The 20,041-nt window shown below is 36.8% G+C and overlaps 1 long non-coding RNA gene across 3 annotated transcripts; it reads left to right on the top strand.

The window, feature by feature from the left end:
- The first annotated feature begins 295 nt into the window (after positions 1–295).
- LOC310900533 lies at positions 296–5,887 on the top strand. Of its 3 annotated transcripts, none has more exons than XR_014585203.1 (4): positions 296–1,344; positions 2,031–2,159; positions 3,584–3,684; positions 4,628–5,887. It is a non-coding gene; the product is annotated as an uncharacterized lncRNA (long non-coding RNA). The 3 variants fall into 3 exon arrangements; XR_014585204.1 differs by having other exon boundaries at positions 1,335–1,462; XR_014585205.1 differs by lacking the exon at positions 296–1,344 and adding an exon at positions 1,502–1,841.
- Positions 5,888–20,041: the final 14,154 nt, after the last annotated feature.

Raw genomic sequence — 20,041 nt, 5'->3', positions numbered from 1 at the left:
GCAGCACAGTGAGATAAAAAGATGATTTATCCTGTGGCCAGTGTGCTTCAAATTGACCAGAGAAAGTAATCTAATCAGACTTTATTAAACTGATTTTGCAGTACATCCCCAATGCCTGGAAGCATTGTCTGAGCTGGTCTGCAGTCTAATCCTACTTTAGGAGTCTTGCCAACTATTTAGCCTTTTCTAAGTAGAAATACAGCCACATACAATTTAATTATTGCAAACTGTTTTAATTAGAAAAAACATGAACTTCTGTTGATGTATGACATCTGAGAGAAGCTACACTTGTGAGAACAGTATTTAAATAACCCTGATCAAGCACAACCTTTTTAGTTTAAGCAAGCTATGGCAAATATTGTAGGCTCACAAACCAGCCTAAAGAGCTGCTGCCAGGTTATATAATCTTTGAGCACTCATCTAAGGTAACTCTGAAGGCAAGCACAGAGGGGGAAATTGCTAAGGATTTGTGTTTGCTTCAACCATATCCCCCAGTGCATGACAACCACTGTTCCATAAGCTGGCAGTATTGATGGTGGCTGTTCCAGACTCCTCTGGACAAGGAAGCTCCATTTGTGCAAAAAAATATTTCCCACAGGTGACCAAAAAGCACACCCAGAAAATAAGGGCAGATTGTTTTCTGTCCTTGCTGGCATATGCAGATGTTTACATTTGCTTTCCTAATCCTTTGTTTGCCGGGTTAAATCTCAGTAAGTTCCCGTGTATCTTGGTAAAAAGAATACACAGAAAAATTCCTCTTTGTCCGTGGAGCAGAGGCACTACAAAAAAATGAGTTCACCATGTTAAATGAAGGCATGAAGTCACTACCCTTCATGCACATCAGTCCATTAGAGGAGGCTCTTCATTCTCTCACGAACGATGTCTTTCTTTATTTCACTGAGGACAGTGCAACTGATCTTAAGGCTGTCTCCCCTCACACAAGAGTAACACAGCACATTTTCACTTAAAAAGCTCAGGAAATCCCAATTTGCTGATTGCACCCTTCAGGAAATTGCTCTCTCTTTTGTATTTTGCCTGCAGTACTGCATTGCACAATATTCCACTTAATTAGTCAGTTCTGTACTCTTTAATCTACCAACACACATTATTCCTTCTATTTTCTCCTCAGTTGGGTGTTCTCTTACTTTTCATGTTTCCAGCTTGGTGAATGTTTCTGTAGAAAGGTTTGGACCGAGCTGTGTTTCCTCCTATCTCTCTTGGTCAAGTAATACCACCTGTGTAATTTCCCTGCTGTGTGTTAATGCCTTAATTTGCCGACTCTGTCTTCTTTTCTTCTGCATCCATCTTCCATTTGTTCATGAACTTCTGCCCTTCAAGACACAGGTTGGTCATTCTTGCAGAACTGCCAAAGTCTGCCAATACTGAAGTATTGAATTCTCATTGGCTTCCTTTTTCTGCCTCAGCTGGGGAGGCCTTGCTAGATATCTGTGTATGGAAACAGGCAAGTCTTAAGTTTTCAGGGTGCATGTGATTTAGATTTCTACAGAAGGAAGGAGAATAAATTTCCCATCAAATGCATAATACCTCACACAGGATACTACCATATTTCCATGAGGTTTCTGCACAGGGACAGCACATGAATGCAAACATTGAAAAGACTCAGTCTTACTGGAGGGGTTGAGATCAGCAGTGAAACATGTTAACTTTGTTTCCTGGTGCTAGAATGCAGTGTTGACTACCAGAAAGGTTCTACATGATGAAAGTTCTGCTGTTTCCTGAACAATACAGCACTACAGCTGTTCTCAGTCCTCTCACTCAGGCACGAGGAAGTTGGAAACTGCAGGCCCAGCAGCTGCAGTGCTCTAGAAGGAGAGTCATGGGTAGGAGCTATCAGAGGAGAGGAGCATCAATGCACACTTACCAGTCAATTTATGCTTTATGAAATGCTGGTTTTGGCCTCCAAAATTTTCCTGGGATCTAATTCTGTCAAAAATCATCAGACCAATGCTAATGGGCTTCCCCCATGGTTACTGTTAGCAATTGTTTTACTCATATGTGTTTTGTTTCAGAGAATTTGTAGAACTATTTCACTCCACGTATCTGCAAAAAAATATGGATTAGAACAGACGGAACCTGAACAATGTGCCACCAAGGAAAAAAAAAGCAGATCAAAGAATTTCAAGTTCTAAAAATTAAAGGTAATTATTGACTGTTTTATGTGCCTTTAAAAAGCAAACCATTAAAAGGCAGGTTTAGAACATTTTCAGTGATCACTGGAGATTAGCTGTCATGTTTTATCTGCTCTCTTACTTTTTAAACTGAAAACCATGCAAAACCCAAATTTCTAACCTGTTCCTTTAAAATGCCTAGGTTTTATACGTGCAGTGCTCATTCAATTATTTTATTTATTTATTTTGTTTGCATGATGGCCTTGCATTTGGAAGGCTGCCTGAGGAAAAATGCCTGAAGGAAAAGAGGGAATCCAGACAGCTATAAAAATATTTTACATACTTTTCACAACAAAAAATGTATGAACACAATGGCAACCCTCCCCCCCTTTTAACACTGCAGTTGTATATAGCAGAGAAGACGCATCACTATTGCCCTGGTGTGATCTTTTTGTAAGATGGAGCTAGTGCAACGCTGTGATATTTACAGCATTGTGCACTGCGTTTAGTGGCAGATCTGCTAACAACGGCAGATCTATTCCTGGCCATAGGGAGTGGAATTCTGCCTACTCACTCTTTCCTCTCTGCATTGGCTTCCTGTTGTCATGTACATTACATTTAGACCTTTGATGAGAGCTCAACTGAAACAGAACTTTGATCTGAGTGATTTCAGATTTCTGGGTATGGAGTAGATTTGAGTTCCCAAATTACAAGTAACCCCTCTGATGTTAGTATTGGGTTGTGTCCAGAACCATATGGGACCTAATTTCTAGCGTATTTCACATGCAGCCAAGAACTCACAGCTAGCCTGAACAAACCTCCAACAACCTGACAAAAAAGTATTACAGGCAGAACAGCAATGAAAATTTTACACTAAAGAGGATAGAAACCTCACAAACTCTATCACTTCAATATTACAAGTTTTTTTAATAAGTTTACAGAAAAGATAAATTAGAAAATTCTAATTTGAAATTAAATTTCCCACTTGCTCTAAACATCAAGCTCTAGACATTTGACATTTAAAATTTCCTGTGAAGTATCTGGTGTGATATATGCTTCATTTTGTTGTATAACCAAAGATGAAAAATGTTGCCTCAAAGTTATTCAGAGGTTACAATGACATTTATTATTTTCTTATTCCGTGGTACAAAGGTTTTGAATAATATTCCCATCACCTTTGTAAATATACTGAGTACATAAAGTGATTAAATCAAAGTCTACTTTTTTTTTTCTGTAGTAACCAATTTTGTCTGCTAAAAATTAAGTGTACTTTCTAAAGTAGTTATTCATGTTCCGTCTGATGAAGAGAAGCAGGAGAATAATTAATTTTATGTGTTAGACAACTACTTACTTAAAGTGGGATGAATGGTTCTCTGGAGGGTCCTTCTCCATGAACTGCAGTGAGCCTAGATGACTGCTTTATCCCACACATATGATGTTTTTATGTCTCAAAGCAGCTATGCCTTTACTGCACGTGTAACAATCACTGAAGGTGCATTTGGACCTCCAGGGTCATGAGGAAAGACTGATCCAACACAGCACTTCAGTGTGGGAGGTGAGTTGGGCAGCTTTTTTCCCGGTACCATCCCCAAAGCATCAGCATAATATCCACATTAGGACCTCAGCACATCAGAAGAAACTGAAGTGCATGAACAGTAATTTGCATGGCAGCCAACTTTTAGCTATTGCGAGCTTCAGTTACCACATTCCCCCCTTCCACAAGGCATGAGGATGCAACACATTTGTGACAGGGTAATATGAGCGCTCCCTCCCTACACATCACATGAATGGTTGAACCCATCACCACTCACAAAGGAGCATATGCAGCTGGGGAAAGCTGAGCCTAGGTATTTCAGTCCTCTTTGGCATCATGAAATGAGAAATTCTTAACGCGTGCAGTTCTTGTAGACTGTGAAACATTTTCACTCAGGACTATTAAAACCTAGGATGTGCAGTCTGTGAATTGTTATCAGGAGGTGTTCTGCTCAATGTTTTTGTCCACTTTCTGATGTAGAAATGAGAAAGCAAACACATTTATTTGTCAAAATCCTGACAATGTGTTCATGTAAAATTAATCATTTGTATAGGTGTTTATGCAGCTGTGCCAAGGATAAGATGCAGTTTGTCTTTGAGTATCTATTGAACGCATCAAAAAACAACAACAAATTCTCTGGAGTAACAAGAGAGTTTACAAGTTATTACTTCTTTCTCTGCCTCCACTGACCATAGACTGCACTTTAATTTTTTATAGTGTTCAGCTTTGTCCTTCAGTTTATAATGTCTTAACCTCTTTGCTGCACCACTATGCTATGTTGTCTAGCTACACCAAGGACAGTCTGCCTCACAACGCCAGTCTTTAGAGAGCTATTATCATTCATCTTTAAAAATGTCTCCCAAAAACTAGAGATTCCTCCTCCTTGACACACCTCTCTTTCATGATGATACAATTTGTGAACCATCTTGTCTCCAAAATGTTTGTACTGTGCATCTTTTTACAGCGTCTCATCTCAAGGTTCAGCAGATTTGATATGCTACCCTTCTGGAAACTGCACAAGAACAGAGCATTTCAAGAAACCCTTTGAACAACCTGCAAGTGATATTATCCAGGAGCTAACCACTACACCAACATGGAGTTATAATGTTTTTGAAGACTCTAGGTGCAGAAACTATTCAGTGTGCTTTCACATGCCATACTAATGGCTAATTAGAGAACATCAACAAATTAGAGAAAGCACAGTGAAAGCTGAGTATTACGTTTGAAGAGTTAGTTGTCAGCTTTTCTGATTACTGGGGAGCATTTATCAGTCATGAACTGCAAGCATTTAAGAAGATCATGCTCTACACAGTCTGCTTACCACTTCACATTCAAGTTTCAAAACAGCTGAAATAGATTCCACCTAGACAGAACTTTTCTGCCTTGGAAATCTTGTATATTTGTGCATATTAGGTACCATCCTGTTTCCTGGTATCAGCAGTTGCTATCATAATTTTCTTATGGGCCATCAGAACAATTTTTAAAAAGCTCTGATAAATTAAATATCAGTATTTGAAGGTATTAATTCTTCTTTTCTCATGCCTGCTACTTATTAAATTAACTTCTATTAAGTCATTTTAAAATTCTGTTAAAAATCATGCTGGGATAAATCTGGAAAGGTGAGAAGTGTATATGATGGGTGTATGTATGTATACAGTCTGGGTACAGATTTGTCAATCTTGTCAACATCATGATGTGCCAAGAGGCATTTATAATTCAAGTCACTAACATAACCTCTCCTCCAAATAATCATGTCACCTAAGGTTACACAACATTATGTACGCAGCAATTTGGTGTACTGAGGGTCCTGTATCACTCTTTGGCAGCACTGTTTGGCAGTGCGGCTGGCTACTCCTGCAGCTGTAGTCCCCACTCTTCCAGGCTGTTGAAAACATTGGTTTTCACTGCAGCTCTTTCCTCACTGAACATTCAGATTTAATTTTAAAGGAAAAGAAGATGAGTGAGGGCATGGTGTGCATACAGGTACCATTCTGTTATAGTGTCATTTATCATATAGCTGAGATGCAAGCAGTGATTTGGCTGCGAACATGCTGAAGAGGACAAATTAAGAGTGAACTCAGGTCAGATGTTTCAAAACACTCCTGAGCAAATATTAGGCATCTCAATAGTGTGTGATGGCCTTGTCTTCCTGCGCTGACTTGACTGAGTAATGAATGATCCCTTAGATAACAAGAATTTACCTACAGGCTCTATAGGATTCCTATATTTAGCTATAAACAACGGCAGTAAAGGAACATACTGTATTTTCCTTCTGCTCCAGTTAGTGTTAAGTGTTACAAAAATTAACTGATACAGACTGTTATATTCCTTGCACCAAAATATTTGTGGACTGTGACATCGCCATGTGCCTTGTAACTAGTGAGACATTTTTTTCCCCTTGTACTTTGCTTCTAAATAAAGCAACAACTATTTGCCCTCCTCCCTTTTGTCTCTGGTTTCTGATGCTGTGATATTAATGAAGAGTGACATGTTTAAAGCCTTTATTTATACTGGTGGAGAATATTTTTACAGGATATATAGTGTAGTGCTCCGAGATGATGACATTATGTGGTGATGTTTGTAAAGCAATAAAATAGTAATAATAATAAAATAAAAAAAAAACATTAGTCAAAACAGTAAATCACTACAGTAAATTAAGAGAGAAATTCTTTTTGTGGTCATTTCAAGCAATTCAATATATACAACCACACTTTACAGAAAGTGTTATGATGAAATCTGCCTGATCTATGCAGTATTTACTTTGGCCGTAGGATTAGGTTCAGGCTTGAAGTGGTAATAAGAGGAACAGAAATGCTTTCAGTCTGATAGCAACAGATGTTATGGCATAATGAAGAGCTGCAATGCTGCTGACCCACCTTCTTCATCTTGCCCTTCCTCAGGATTCTCTTCAATCTGGAGGTCAGTAAACTCCTTAAGTATTCAGTGCAGATTTTCTGAAGCCTCCCACATACATTAAGAGCTGGTGCTCACTACTGGGGATGACACAAGACTGTGATGATTTTTAGGCACTTCCTCCACAGTGCTGTGACAGGTCCCTCCCTTCTTTTTTCGGTGAGAAGAGGTTACTCTACCTCTAGTTTTGACACCAAGTGATTTCTAGCAGGAGCTTCCCGGTCTTGTCTCCAGTTTCATCAAGTGAGAAGATGCTCTACCAGTCTGGTGCAGGAAAAGCAACAGTCAAGTCAAGCAACTGGACAGAAAATCCATTAACTATCCACACAATTCACGAGTCTCTAGATTTTTGGGTCCTCTATGCTAGAAGAAACAGAATTAAAGTTTTGATATGAAAAGAGAGGAGTTAAATCTATATCCCATCCTAAAACCTGATTTAATCTGGTCCTAAGACTTGAGCTGTATACCTGGGAACAAAAAAGTGTTGCCCAAAAGAATGGTGAAAGTAAAACAGGCCTGATATCTGCTACTTTGCACCTCCCAGAAGTGTTCCTCAAGGACACAGTTGAACCCTCTGGAGCCACCTTCTTGATTTAAAAAAGAAGATGTAATAAAAGCTAATAATCTCCATTTCATTAGTAATCATATACTTTCAGATCATGTTGAGGAAAACATTAACATTCATTCTCTTTCGCAGAAAGTAGACCAAAATTAAAAATGCTGACAGAAATGGCTCCATTTCCATATTTAGATTTTTTTTTTTGTATTCTTTTAATCTTTCCAAAACTTGTAAAACTGAACTTGTGCTCATTTCTCCATATTAGCTGTTTAAGAAGGTATGTCACTAATGGCACAATAGCTTCATGCATTTACTTCTAGGATCTACGCATATCAATAATCAGAAAGTTCTTTACTAGCATTACTTTGGAAAATATGTCAACGTCCTAATATTTTGTCCTATGGATGTTTACATACTGAAAATATTAGACATATCTAAATATCACAAATTCTATTGGCCAGAAACAATTCTGAGTTGCTGACTTGTTATTCTGGATTATTATTTTTCCTTAAAAACAAACAAACAAACAAAAACCAATCCAAACCAAACCAAAAAAAACCACCAGGTTGTCAGTGATGTTTAAAAGCATGTAGTTACAAATAGCAATGAAGACTTTACTAATGAGTGCTGAACAACTAGGTGTGCAAAGTACCTCAAGTGCTATTCTTACACTCATCTGTGTGTTAGACATTTCATAGTGGAGCTCTGTAGGACATGGGGGAGTGTCATACTAAATAATCTCAGTCCCAAATCTGGAATTCAATTTTCTTCTGTCAATTGAAAGTGCAGCCTCTGTATAAAATAGTGTGTACCTTTCTATAATTATTATTTTTTTTGCCCTAGATAACATACTGAATTTGCATAGAGAAGTTTGACATCAGAGCACATGCAACTATTGGGGTTTTTGTTATTACTGTTGATTTTCTCCAAAAGCACTTTCATTTTTCCTGCTTACATCTGGATTGCAATGTTTAGTATCTTTTTTTTTTTTTTGGATGTGTTCTCAGATTGGAAGGAATGAGTGACAAGTGATTCCTTGTTTGCTTCTGCTGAAGTTACTGCATTTTCCAAAATACTCTGTAAATATTCTACACTGTGCATAGCACAGTACAACATTTTTATTGAAAAAAGCTGTTCAGATTTTCACAGAATCATATAATAGTAGCTGATTTTTTTTTGTTATTATTATTTTTTTTCTGCAGTGGAAATCAAACATACAGTTATGATTAAGCTGTCCCAAGCTGACTTTTTTATTTGTTTACTTCAGCTCTTCAGTATTTTCCTATACTATACTTTTAAATCTCTTCACTCAAAATAAGAGCACAAGCCTCTCCCACAGGTTGCTTTCCACAAGCTGAGTTCAAAAAACTTGCCGTATGGAGCCGTTCCAAGATATCAAATTGAATAGTTCAATTCATTTTGTGGCATGAAAAATAAATCTGATTGGGGAACTTGGCAAACATTCCTCAGAGGATACATTCTGTAGAGAAAAATCAATATAAACATTAAAATAAAAACCCTCACCTGCTTTATGACTCCCTGACAACTCCTATTCCTAAGTGATAAGCTAAGACTTTTAAAAGATGCTTAGTATGCCACTTCAGACACATTTAGATATTGATTTTTAAGATATGTCTCTACCCACTGTTTGGTGCTCTGAAAGGTTTCATTTGGGCAACAGAACCATTAGTTACTTCTGAAAATCCTGGCTATGCCCACAGTTAAACAGCTGCACAACATGACTTGATATCATTTCCAGCAAAGCTTGTTGGCATCTTCTAACACTGCAGCAAGAAGATTTATCTGGGTTTTTAAAGCATCAAGAATGAATTCAGGTCTAGATTTACCATCAAGTAGGGTAAAACAAGAACAATGGAGAAGAAAATAAGTATAATTGTTTATTGTGTTTCCTGTTAAAAAAAATAGTTTTCTAAAATGAAAAAACAAACAAACAAAAAAAACCAAAAACCAAAACAAAAAAACAGGAGTTGTAGGAGATATTTTTTCTATATTATTAAGAGCAAAGAAGCTTGGATATATTTTTTCCCTAAACTGTTTTTTTTTTTTTTTTTAATTAGGAATTTCAGAAATGTCTTTTACTTTCCTTTCTCATAGAGAGAGCTGAATGTTATATCAGTTTGTACAGGCAAAACTCTGAACATGTGGCCAGTAACTGCAAGTTATTAACAAATATCTAACAAGCATTTTAGAATAGTTGTTAGCAACAACAAAACCAAAAACAGAAGTAACCTGAATAAAAATCACTTTTCTCAGCCTTGTCTCTCATATTTTTTTGTTGTTGTTACTGTTACCCCCCTCGGTTACCTCTAAATCTGTGTGGTGCTTAGAGAATCTGAATCTAAAACATACATTTCCATAGCATCAAAAGCACACATTATTTTCAAATCTGAAAATACAAGACTGTAATGACAGCTTCCTATCCTGATAGTAATTAATAGTAAAAATCTTTGTTTAGGTCCATTATTCTATAAGAAAAGTTTTAGAGAATATTATTTCACTTATGCTAAAATATCTCAAAAGCCCTTACTGAAGCCATAAGTTAATAAAATTCAATATTCTGTAAGAAACAACAGGTTTAGGTAGTCTTCATCCATGCCCTACAGAAAAAAAAAAAAAAAAAAAAGAACAACCTGCAATATTTCTGGGAAAAGAATGACATAATCCTTTGGCCAAAATCAATGTAAATTTCAAATCTTCTCCTGAAGAAGTTAACCCCACAACTAACAAATTCCAGGAGAGAATATTTGATGCTTTTTACTGACTGAAAACCTACTTAAACTTTTTTTTTTTTTTTCTGCAAGAAACTGGCACATTTAAAATATTGTGTACATTGAAGATTAAGTTTATTTGAACTTATGCAGATTTATGTATGATGATCAGCTCTCTGAAAGCTGACAGAAGAATCTTCTAACAGAAGATTGAAACAAAATAATGAGTAGAGTGTGGTAAGGTAGAGGACAGAGGGTACTGTTGAGACTCTATCTTCATTCAAACCTCTTGGCCTTTCTACAGAGTGAGAGAACAGTCCAGCATACAGACATTGTATTTCAATTACTGGTGCTGTGTCAGGGCAGTAAAAGAATGCATTTATACTTGTTTGGGATTTAGATTAAAAACAAACAAATAAAACCACAAATCAATCCTTTATGCATTTCATAGCATTTCTATTTAATCAACTTCAGATTTTCCCACAAGTTACATGTGAAAGAGTTTTTCTAGCTCAACGGGAAATTAAAAAAAAATATATATATAAAAAGAAATGTTATGGAATCCAACAGCTGAAATATCTGAAACTATTTTTTTTTTTACCAATAGCTCAAGATTTTCAAGATTTCAAGATTTTCAGCACTTCTATATGTGATTGTCTATGTGATTGTTTTTCTCATAAAGGAAAGACATCATTTGTCACATGAGATGTAAAAATTATTATAACTTTGGGTTTTGAAACCAGTGTCTGACTGATCTTCAAGGTAGCTTTGCCTAGGTAAATACTGAAAGAATAGAATGGTCAGAAATAGGATATATCTCTCAGAGAGATATTTACTCTCTCAGAACAAATGCTCAAACTCCAAACCTGGTCAACCATTTAGCAGCCCAATTTGGTAAGTTCTGTCCTTGTTCACCCTATTTTCTATGTCTGCAGTACTTCCCTCAAAAATCTGCCCAAACCAAAAGACTTGCATATGATGGAGGCTGGGCCTGTAGCTACCTAAATTGCTTTTTATTTGGCAGTATTTGTCAGTCACTCCCCTCATCTCCTCCCAACCCTTATATTTTATATTATTTTGTGGTAATATTCAGAATGTCAGAAGAGACACTGCTTTTTCAAGTTTCCACATCATACCTGGCCCTGTGGCTGGTATTTACTAATCTGCAAATGCTCTAGTTCCAAAACACATGCCAGATCATGGACTCTGGGCTACCGAAGCCTAAACCTGTCATGAACATGACGTACATAGCTACCAGAGGCAGCAGATTCTGAATATTCAGTAACGTTAGAGCAGTATGTTACAGTGGCTATATGCTGTGAACATTATTTATAGTTCACTTGCGAGTCAATTGTTTGCAGCATTTCCTGGAGGTAAGTAGGGTTTTCAACATTTACAGATAGATTTTAACAATAGGCATGAGTGTTCCCTTACATGTATATATATGTGAGTGCCTACAGCAGAGCTACAGCTGGCCATCAGAACAGAAGCAAATAACTACATTGGCACAGTACAGATGAGATGATTATTAGTGTTATTAATGTAGGGTTACCGTAATGGAGTAGTTACACCAGTTCATCACACAACACTGAATGCAGACATAGCATAATACTGGGGACAGAATCATGATTACTTATCATTATGCATCACTCCAGCCATCCAGCCATGCACCAACAACAGCACTGGAGACGTGCTTAACACAGGGTGGAAGGGGAAAGGTCACTTTTGTCTGTCAAGAGTGGTCAAGAATTCATGATAGGTGGTGGAAGCCAGGAAATATTTTGCCTCCTTATTTCACCTGGGCATTAAGTACTCCTCTTCATTTATAAAGTAATAATTTCTGTAGGCCACACTTTTTGTTATTATTTTTTTGCTGTAAAGATGAAGAATGCTACCTGACAATACACCTGACAATCATACCAAAGGTAATGGAAAGAAATAGAAAGCTGACAAAGTGACAGAGAAATGAATTCATAAAGAAAAATGCACATGTATATAAATTATATAATGTTCAGTTTGAAAACTGAATTGTTTTGACTACTGTATTAAACACATTCAAGTGAATTTCTTAAAATGTTTGTAAGCTGTGTAAAGTTATGTAACTTCAAGGCCTCAGAATAATTATCAGGATTTCATTTACAGTAAAGCCTGCCAATCCTGAAATGAGTGGGACACTTCACTGTTTTGTTCTTGTTTGTCAACTCTGGACAGGTAATGAACAACTTCTTTCACAGTTTGGTTTAACATAGGGTTAAAAAACATATTTAATAACATTTTAATAATATAAATGATATTTTAGTAATTTATGACACATTATAAAACAGCTATCACAAAAGAAACCTAAGGAGTCCTAAATGATTCCTGAACTCTAGAAATATTTGTTAGCCACCTAACACATCCCAACATGCATATCTGTTTCTGTGGGACATTTCATGCAAGTAAGAAAATTTTAAGGCTTATTTCTATGTGAGAACACATTTTTGGATGAAGATAGAAATGCCTAAACTGGTCCTTTTTGTCACACTAAGTTATCATCACAAAAGCACTGTAGGGCAAATAGGTTCTAAATAACGCAATCTAGGTTTGGGCTAAAATCAGCAAGCTCCTAATCGAAATCTCTGGCTTGAGACTAATTAAAAATGAAAGGAATCATCCTTGATTTTTGCACAACCAAAATCTGACCCAGATTATGAAAGGGAAAAACAATAACAATTGTAGTTTTACCTAACTGGACATTAGATGGATTAAATGACTGAGCATATACTTGGAAGAAGATTTCTGGGTGGGGATGGCTGTGGGTTTGGGAAGAATCTTAATTTTTGCCTTTTAGTTGTTGCAACAAAAACTGCAATGATTTGTTTCAGCAACCATTCCCTCCCCAAGTCCTCTTACTTCAGGAGAATACTGGAATGCTGTAAGTGTCAGTATAGATAACACCTTCACATGTATGCTGCTCACTGACCTCAAACTACATGAATAAAAGGCCAAGAGAAACCCTGGTGAAATAAGATGCAGTGCTTTTGTAAAAAATGCATGTTTTATATTATTTGGCATTGTGCCACTCTGTTTAGAATTAAGGGATGGATTATCATGGATTTGTTTTCTTTCAGGAATTAGGGCTGGCCCTGGCTTAACTTCAGTACTGCAGAGGTATTAACTGCAATGCATTTCTGTCTTACAGCCTCATCCCATTTAGCCATTGTGACTTTGGAGTGACTTCCAAAGCAATCCAATCAGAATGAGTTGGCAGATTAATGTTAACTTTCATGTCAGGACTGAAGGCAATGCAAAATGAAAATGCTAAAAGAAGAGGCATTGCACCAGTCATACTGTAGCTAAAAATAAAACTGAACTGTCTCATGTGAGCTAATGAGCCTTTGTTTAATCTACAAATGGGTAAAGCATTAGTAAACTGCCTTTGTGTATATTAATCACTCTCAATGTTTAAATAAAATTGATGCTATAGCCTTTGGCAAATATAAGAGATCATATCCAAGGGCCACTTTTAATTCATCTAAAATTTTGGATTATCAGAAATATTTCCACCTTCTTTAGCCTTGGCAGTCACTGAGATTGTGATAAATTTTATATTGCAGTCCTTCAGGAACAGTACTGGCGAGATTAGAAAAAAATTCAATTTCACCTTTTGTATGGGCAAGGATTCCTCCTTGCAGCTAATGCTTTCCTCCTTGCAGCAAATCAGTATGGAGTAGATTGCTATGTTTAAGGGATCAGAGTCCAAGGGAGAAGTTTGGAACAGTATACATTAACCCCTTCCCTCCATACAATTTGAATATTTATTCTAATTGAACTATCAAAGTTCAATGATCAGATGTGCATCTCTTTGGAAAGACTGTTTTACAAATAAGAAGAGTTTGTATTGTCATATGTGATTCAAACTTCTAGTCTAACATAATCCCCTCAATCTGATGACAACATTTCCACTACAGGGTAAAAATATTTGTTTCTTCTCTCCATAGTATTAGTTATGGAGAAGGATGTGGTTTGGTCTAACAATATATGAATGCTATATATGATTAAGCCTAATTTTGAATTTCCAGTTGAGGAATTTCTGTTCTCCAGGAATACAAATGATGCAAAAACACGTGTTAATCTTGGATTTCTGGTTGTACAGCTGCTGACTGTCATTTATCACTGTCTTAAATGATACACAGCAAACAGCAAACCTGAAATGTGTTTTTCAGCTTAAATCTGTGGTTTGGGAGAACCATTAAGAATCATAGAATGGTTTGGGTTGGAAGGGACCTTAAAGATTACCTAATTCCAACCCCTCTGCCATGGGCAGGGACACTTCCCACTGGGTCAGGTTGCCCAAAGCCCCATGCACACCGGCCTTGAACACTTCCAGGGATGGGGAATTGTTCCACAGCTTCTCTGGGCAGCCTCTTCCAGTGTCTCACCACCCCCACAGTAAAGAGTTTCTTCCTAATATTTAATCTAAATCTACCCTCCTTTAGTTTGAAGTCGTTGTCCTATCATTACACTCCCCAACAAAGAGTTTCTCCCCAGCTTTCCTCTAGGTCCTTTTTAGGTACTGGAAGGCTGCTATAAAGTCTCCCCGGAGCCTTCTCTTCTCCAGGCTGAGCAACCCCAGCTCTCTCAGCCTGTCTTCATAGGTGAGGTGCTCCAGCCATTTGATCATACTTGTGGCCCTCCTCTGGACTTGTTCCAACAAGCCTATGTCCTTTTTATGTTGGGGACCCAGAGCTAAATGCAGTACTCCAGGTGAAGTCTCACAAGAGCAGAATAGAGAGGGAGAATCACCTCCCTTGACCTGCTGGTCACACATTTTTTGCTGCAGCCCAGGATTTGGTTGGCTTTCTGGGCTGCAAGCATACATTGCTGGCTCACGTTGAGCTTTTCATCAGCTGACACCCTCAGGTCCTTCTTCTCGAGGCATCTCTCAATCCATTCTCAGCCCAGCCTGTATTTGTGTTTGGGATTGCCCCAGCCCAGCTGCAGGACCTTGCACTTGGCCTTGTTGAACTTCATGAAGTTCTCACGGGCCCACCTCTCAAGCCTGTCCAGGTCTCTCTGCATGACATCCCTTCCCTCCAGTGTGTTGACTGCACCACACAGCTTGGTGTCATCAGCAAATTTGCTGAGGGTGCACGCGATCCCAATGTCCATGTTGCCAACAAAGACTTTAAACAGTGCTGGTCCCAGTACTGGCCCCTGAGGAAACTGATCCTCAGGAAATTTACCTCGAGGAAATCTTTAGGTGAACAGCACTGGCTCCAATACTGACCCCATATCTTCAGTAGAACTTGTAAATCTTAGACAGAAACAAACAGCTGAATCACAGCAATATCTAACACTACAGTGCCTATCAGAACCATCCCAGTTCTGAGCTTCTCAGATCCGTAAGCAAAGTTAGTGGGTTCCTGGTCATAATAAAATGAAATTAAGCTTACTACTCTTCTTTCAACATTACAGACTTTATATTTTAACCAGGATACTTTTTTTCTGTTTTATTGTAGACCATTTTCCTATATGTTAGAACGCTATTCAAAAAAATCAGTCTTCCTCTCTTTCTGTATACAGTATTAATAACCCGTTGCTTTAATATGTAAGTATACTTCTCTCAGTGCTGTATTTGTTCCAAGATTCAAATATCTTCTGTTATTCACAATAAAATGGAAGTCTTGATATATAATTTTGTATGCCCACTCAGTTTGCTTCTTATTTGTTGGATAATGCATGACAGGATAAAAACTAACAAGAAAAACATTAACCATTTAACAGCAGCAAAATAACAACGAAAATAGCAGAGACTTTGGACAATTTATTGCTCTGATAATTTCTCACACCCACAGAAGATGACACAGATGTTTTCTTAAAAGTATACTGATACACTGAACAATAAATAAATTAACTTCTCTCTAGGACTGAGCATTTGTATTAAACAGAGAACAACCCTATGTATACTAAGGAATAGAGAGATCTCCCTGTAGTTAACATATGCAATTATTTTAATGAGAACGTTCTAAGCTATTAATACTGTAAACAAAATGTCATCTGCAAAGTTACTGACATTTTCTAGAAGGTCAAAACCTGAGAGAGAGATCCAAAAATTAAATATGAAAATGATGGAACTAGCTATATTTTAAGGAAGAAAGTCACTACATGTAATTCAGTAAATACAAACTACAACATGCATTTGCCCCACATTCAGTCTCAACTGCTTTGATAACTGCTTTGATCCTTTTATTTTTACTTATTTAATTATTTATTTATTTTTCAGATTAGACCTGTTTACTCTGTAGGTGGTTGCTGTGAGCTTGATTCACATAGGATGTCAAGGTGGTGGATATTTCCTCCTGCTGCATTTCAGCTGATGCCAGCAGAATCCAGACGGTCACAGTGGTGCAGTTCTTATATAACATCCCAGGGCTAAAACCTGGGTTACCTCCTATTTCCAGCAGCATGCAGCTTTTGTTTCTTGTTCTGCAGTGTCATAGACCACTAGAGATCAAAGTTGCCACCGCTGAAGAACTGAATGCTAGCCATTTGGAATTTTAGACCTAGTTAATCTTTAGGTAATGCAGACTGGGCAAAGCGATACCATCTTTGGGACATTTCCCTGGTATTTTTTGAATTGCTTTTTCTTTGTCTCTAAATTTCAGACACTATATACGCTGGTGATATTTATAATGCAAAGCTATCTTCTTCAAAGGACATCCTACTCTATGAGCTACATAGTACATGTTCACAACTAAGATAACAAAATTATTTGTCAGCACATGTAACTGATGTTTTACTTGTTTAAGGGAAATTGCTTATTGGAAGACTTTAGCTTCTCTCTCCTCAACATAAAATACAGAAAATGCATATAACATTCACCACAGCCTTAATATAATTTTGTAATGAAGAGTAGCAAATTTCCCACAGAAATCATTTGCTTGCCTTCAAGATTCTTAATATAGCATCACTGCTATATACTCTTTTCTTTCTTCTCTTTTTGAATTTAATAACATCTTATTAAACCAAACTAAAACAGCAATGAAGCCTGGATGAAATGATAAATATATTCATAAGTCACGGTATATTATTTCTGTGAACATTGCATTTTGTCCAGACTAAATAAAATCACCTTCTGTTTAAAATGATCCTGTTGTTTCACAGGAGACTAGTAGCATTTCACATTGCTGAATTTATATAAGGAAAATACAGAAAATAAAAGCATTGGTTTACCTCATAGCAGTATTGTATGTTACAAATTCATCCTATAGCTGTAATTTCTCAAGGAAAATTAAAGAGGTTGGCAAGATTAACTCCCATATGCTTGCAAAACCCATGGTGTTCTGACTAGGGCAAAATGGAGCAACATGGTTTCATTCTGAAGACCTCAGAGCTAGCACTAGGGTTGCTAATATGGTCTTTCAGCAGAGTGCACGGCCATAGCTAGTACCATATTGTTTAAAATCTAAAAAATATACGGCTGTGGTACTCCAGTGCTGCATTCACACTGAGTCAGACCTGTACACCAGCTTGATTAACTCAGTTACAGCATAGCAATAATGTCAGCTACATTACCTACTAATCTGGACTCAAGTTGCAAATCTCTCCCACAGCACAGTATAGAAATAGGTAAGTCATTTTGTCATCTACAGGATGAAATTAACAAGAAAATGATCTGTCAAAACCCTACCTGAAAACAAAATTGTCAAATTCAGCAGCAAGAACATTTAAACATATCCCATAAGATCTTACTACTCATAATTTTATAATCTTTAAATGTTTTAACTATTACATCTCACTAGGAAATGCAAAACAATATGATAGCACTAGTTCAGTTTATGTATATGAAAAGGTTGATAGACCCACTTTATTTTTTCAAAACATCAAAAAAACAGTCTCATTTTTGGTCTGAAACTTACCATGTAAATTATTATGTAAAATATTGTATTATATTATATTATAATGTTATGTTATGTTGTTATGTTATGTTATGTTATATTAGAGCAATAAAAACATTGAAGTGTAGTGGAACAAATTTAGTTGCTCTCTTTATTATGAGGAAGTTTTAGAGTTTAAATAAAGGATTCTGGTGTGCTTTAAATACCGTAAATTTCTAAAGCCAGGTGTTATTCTAAAATTATGATTTCCTTGTTTGTTTGTTTGTTTGCTTTCCAAATATTTCTTCAACTAAATCTGCTTGTAATAATTACACTTGAAAACATATTCATCTTTTCTTTTTATAGAACCATGTTGTTCAAATTTGTCCTTCAGTTGTTCCACTTTATGTTCACCCACTTTAAGTTCACATCTTGAAAACCTACAGCAGTGGAGATTATTTTTCTTAACTGTAGGTTTGCCTTTGCAACTTTAGAAATAAATAAATATATATATAAAAAATATATATTTTTCTCTGAAATTCATGTAGAAATAGAAAATCTGCTGATTCCAATATAACCTGTAAAGCTAATAAATAATTGTCTTAATTTATTTCTTTTCTGTTTTCAGGTATAAAATCCTCCTTTTTATATCACTAACAAGTTTAAATTTCAGATGAGACTAATCCTTGAATTGACGTTTTTACAGAGGCTATATAGTGGACTTCACTTAAACTGGTTGCCGATTGTCTAGACAATCCTGACAAAAGCTGATTTTCTAGGCTAAGTCCATTTTCCGTATGGCATATTAAGCCCAGTGGAATATTTTTTTAATTCATTTTTTTATGGTCACTCTTAACAAACTCCTTTTATCCTCTAATAGCTTTCTCCATCCTCTTATGATTATAATTTTTCAAGTACTGCAGGTGTGCATGGTATGCTAAAAGCAGATGACAGATACAGTACTGGCTTGCAGGAACTTAAAGCTGAGGCTACAGGCTTGTAAACAGTTGTGCACCTGCTTGCTCAGTTTCTCCTTGTGACAAGTCCCTAAAAACTGTGATATTTAGTCACATCTGATCACTTAAAGCAGCAAGAACTTGAAATAGACTTCAAATTGCAGAGGAACAAACCTTATGTCTGTTGCAGGGTATGAGTTCATTGCAGTGATACTACAATATGAGACTGAGAGTAGGCAGTACTGAGCTAGGAGTTCAGACGTGTGGGACTTGAGCCAGTAGAAGTTAAATTTCCAAGTAGGATTAACTTTAATAGAGCCGATTGGTTGGGACTTGACTAGTGAATTAGTCAGTCCAGAATTAGGAATTTTCTGCACATGAAAAGGTTTCAGGTCCTAAGAATAGGATCCATAGCACCCAGTAGGTGAGCAAAATCCACCCAAGCCAGCCTATAACAAAGATCAACCAAGAAAAATAAAAGGCTGCTGGACATCAGTTTTGTTAAGGTAGTCAGAAGAAATGATCTTCCCTAGGATGGGGTAAAGGGGCTAACTGTGCATTGGATTCTTAATCCTAGCTGTTCACCTAGCTTCTACCTTCCTCTGGGGAAAAAAAAAAAAAAAAAAAAAAGCAGCAGAAATGAAATGTTTCTCATTTATACCACATCCCAGTGAAAGGATTCAGGTTCTTATCTTCCTTGTGTCCCTCATTTGGAAGAGGAATTTGAAATCAAATCTTTCCCCTTCCTTCGATACATGAACTAGAATTAAATTATTTAGAGATAACCTAACATCTCTTCCTCTGGCAATAGGATGTCTGAAATCTGATTTGATTGTTGGCATATGAGGATGTCTATGAGATTAGTCCCAACAGACAAGCCAAGTCACAGAATGCCTAATTTGAGAATCTGCCATGTTTGCGTTCACAGCTGCTTGGCATCTTCAGGATCTGCACAGGATATGGCTATTAAGCATCAGAAACTTGGGCACTTAGAAGAATTTACTGGGGGAGTGTTTTGGAGCTGAGCTAATTCCAGTTCCTCTCAGGTTAAGCAGCAGCTAAGTAGGGCTTTGTGAGGGTCTCACAGCTGGATTTAGAGAACTGAAGAAGTCTAAATTTAGACATTTAAAGTGCTATCTAAATTCCTTTGTGAAGCTATGTTGAAGGGGTAGACAGGTAGTCTTCTATTGGAGGAGGATAGCTACTTCATGTCATTACTAATTACGTGACGAATAATTTTTAACAGCAGGATAACATATTTGCTCTAAATAGTAATTTAATAGTTTTCTCCTCTTTTTTTTTTTTTTGTGGGGTAGGGATGGGGGATGCTGTATCTCAGAGCATATATGTTATATTTTCTTG

This window comes from Anser anser (genome assembly GCF_964211835.1).
Source record: "Anser anser genome assembly, chromosome: 5".
Classification (NCBI taxonomy): Eukaryota; Metazoa; Chordata; class Aves; order Anseriformes; family Anatidae; genus Anser; species Anser anser.
This window is presented reverse-complemented; position numbering and strand designations above follow the sequence as displayed.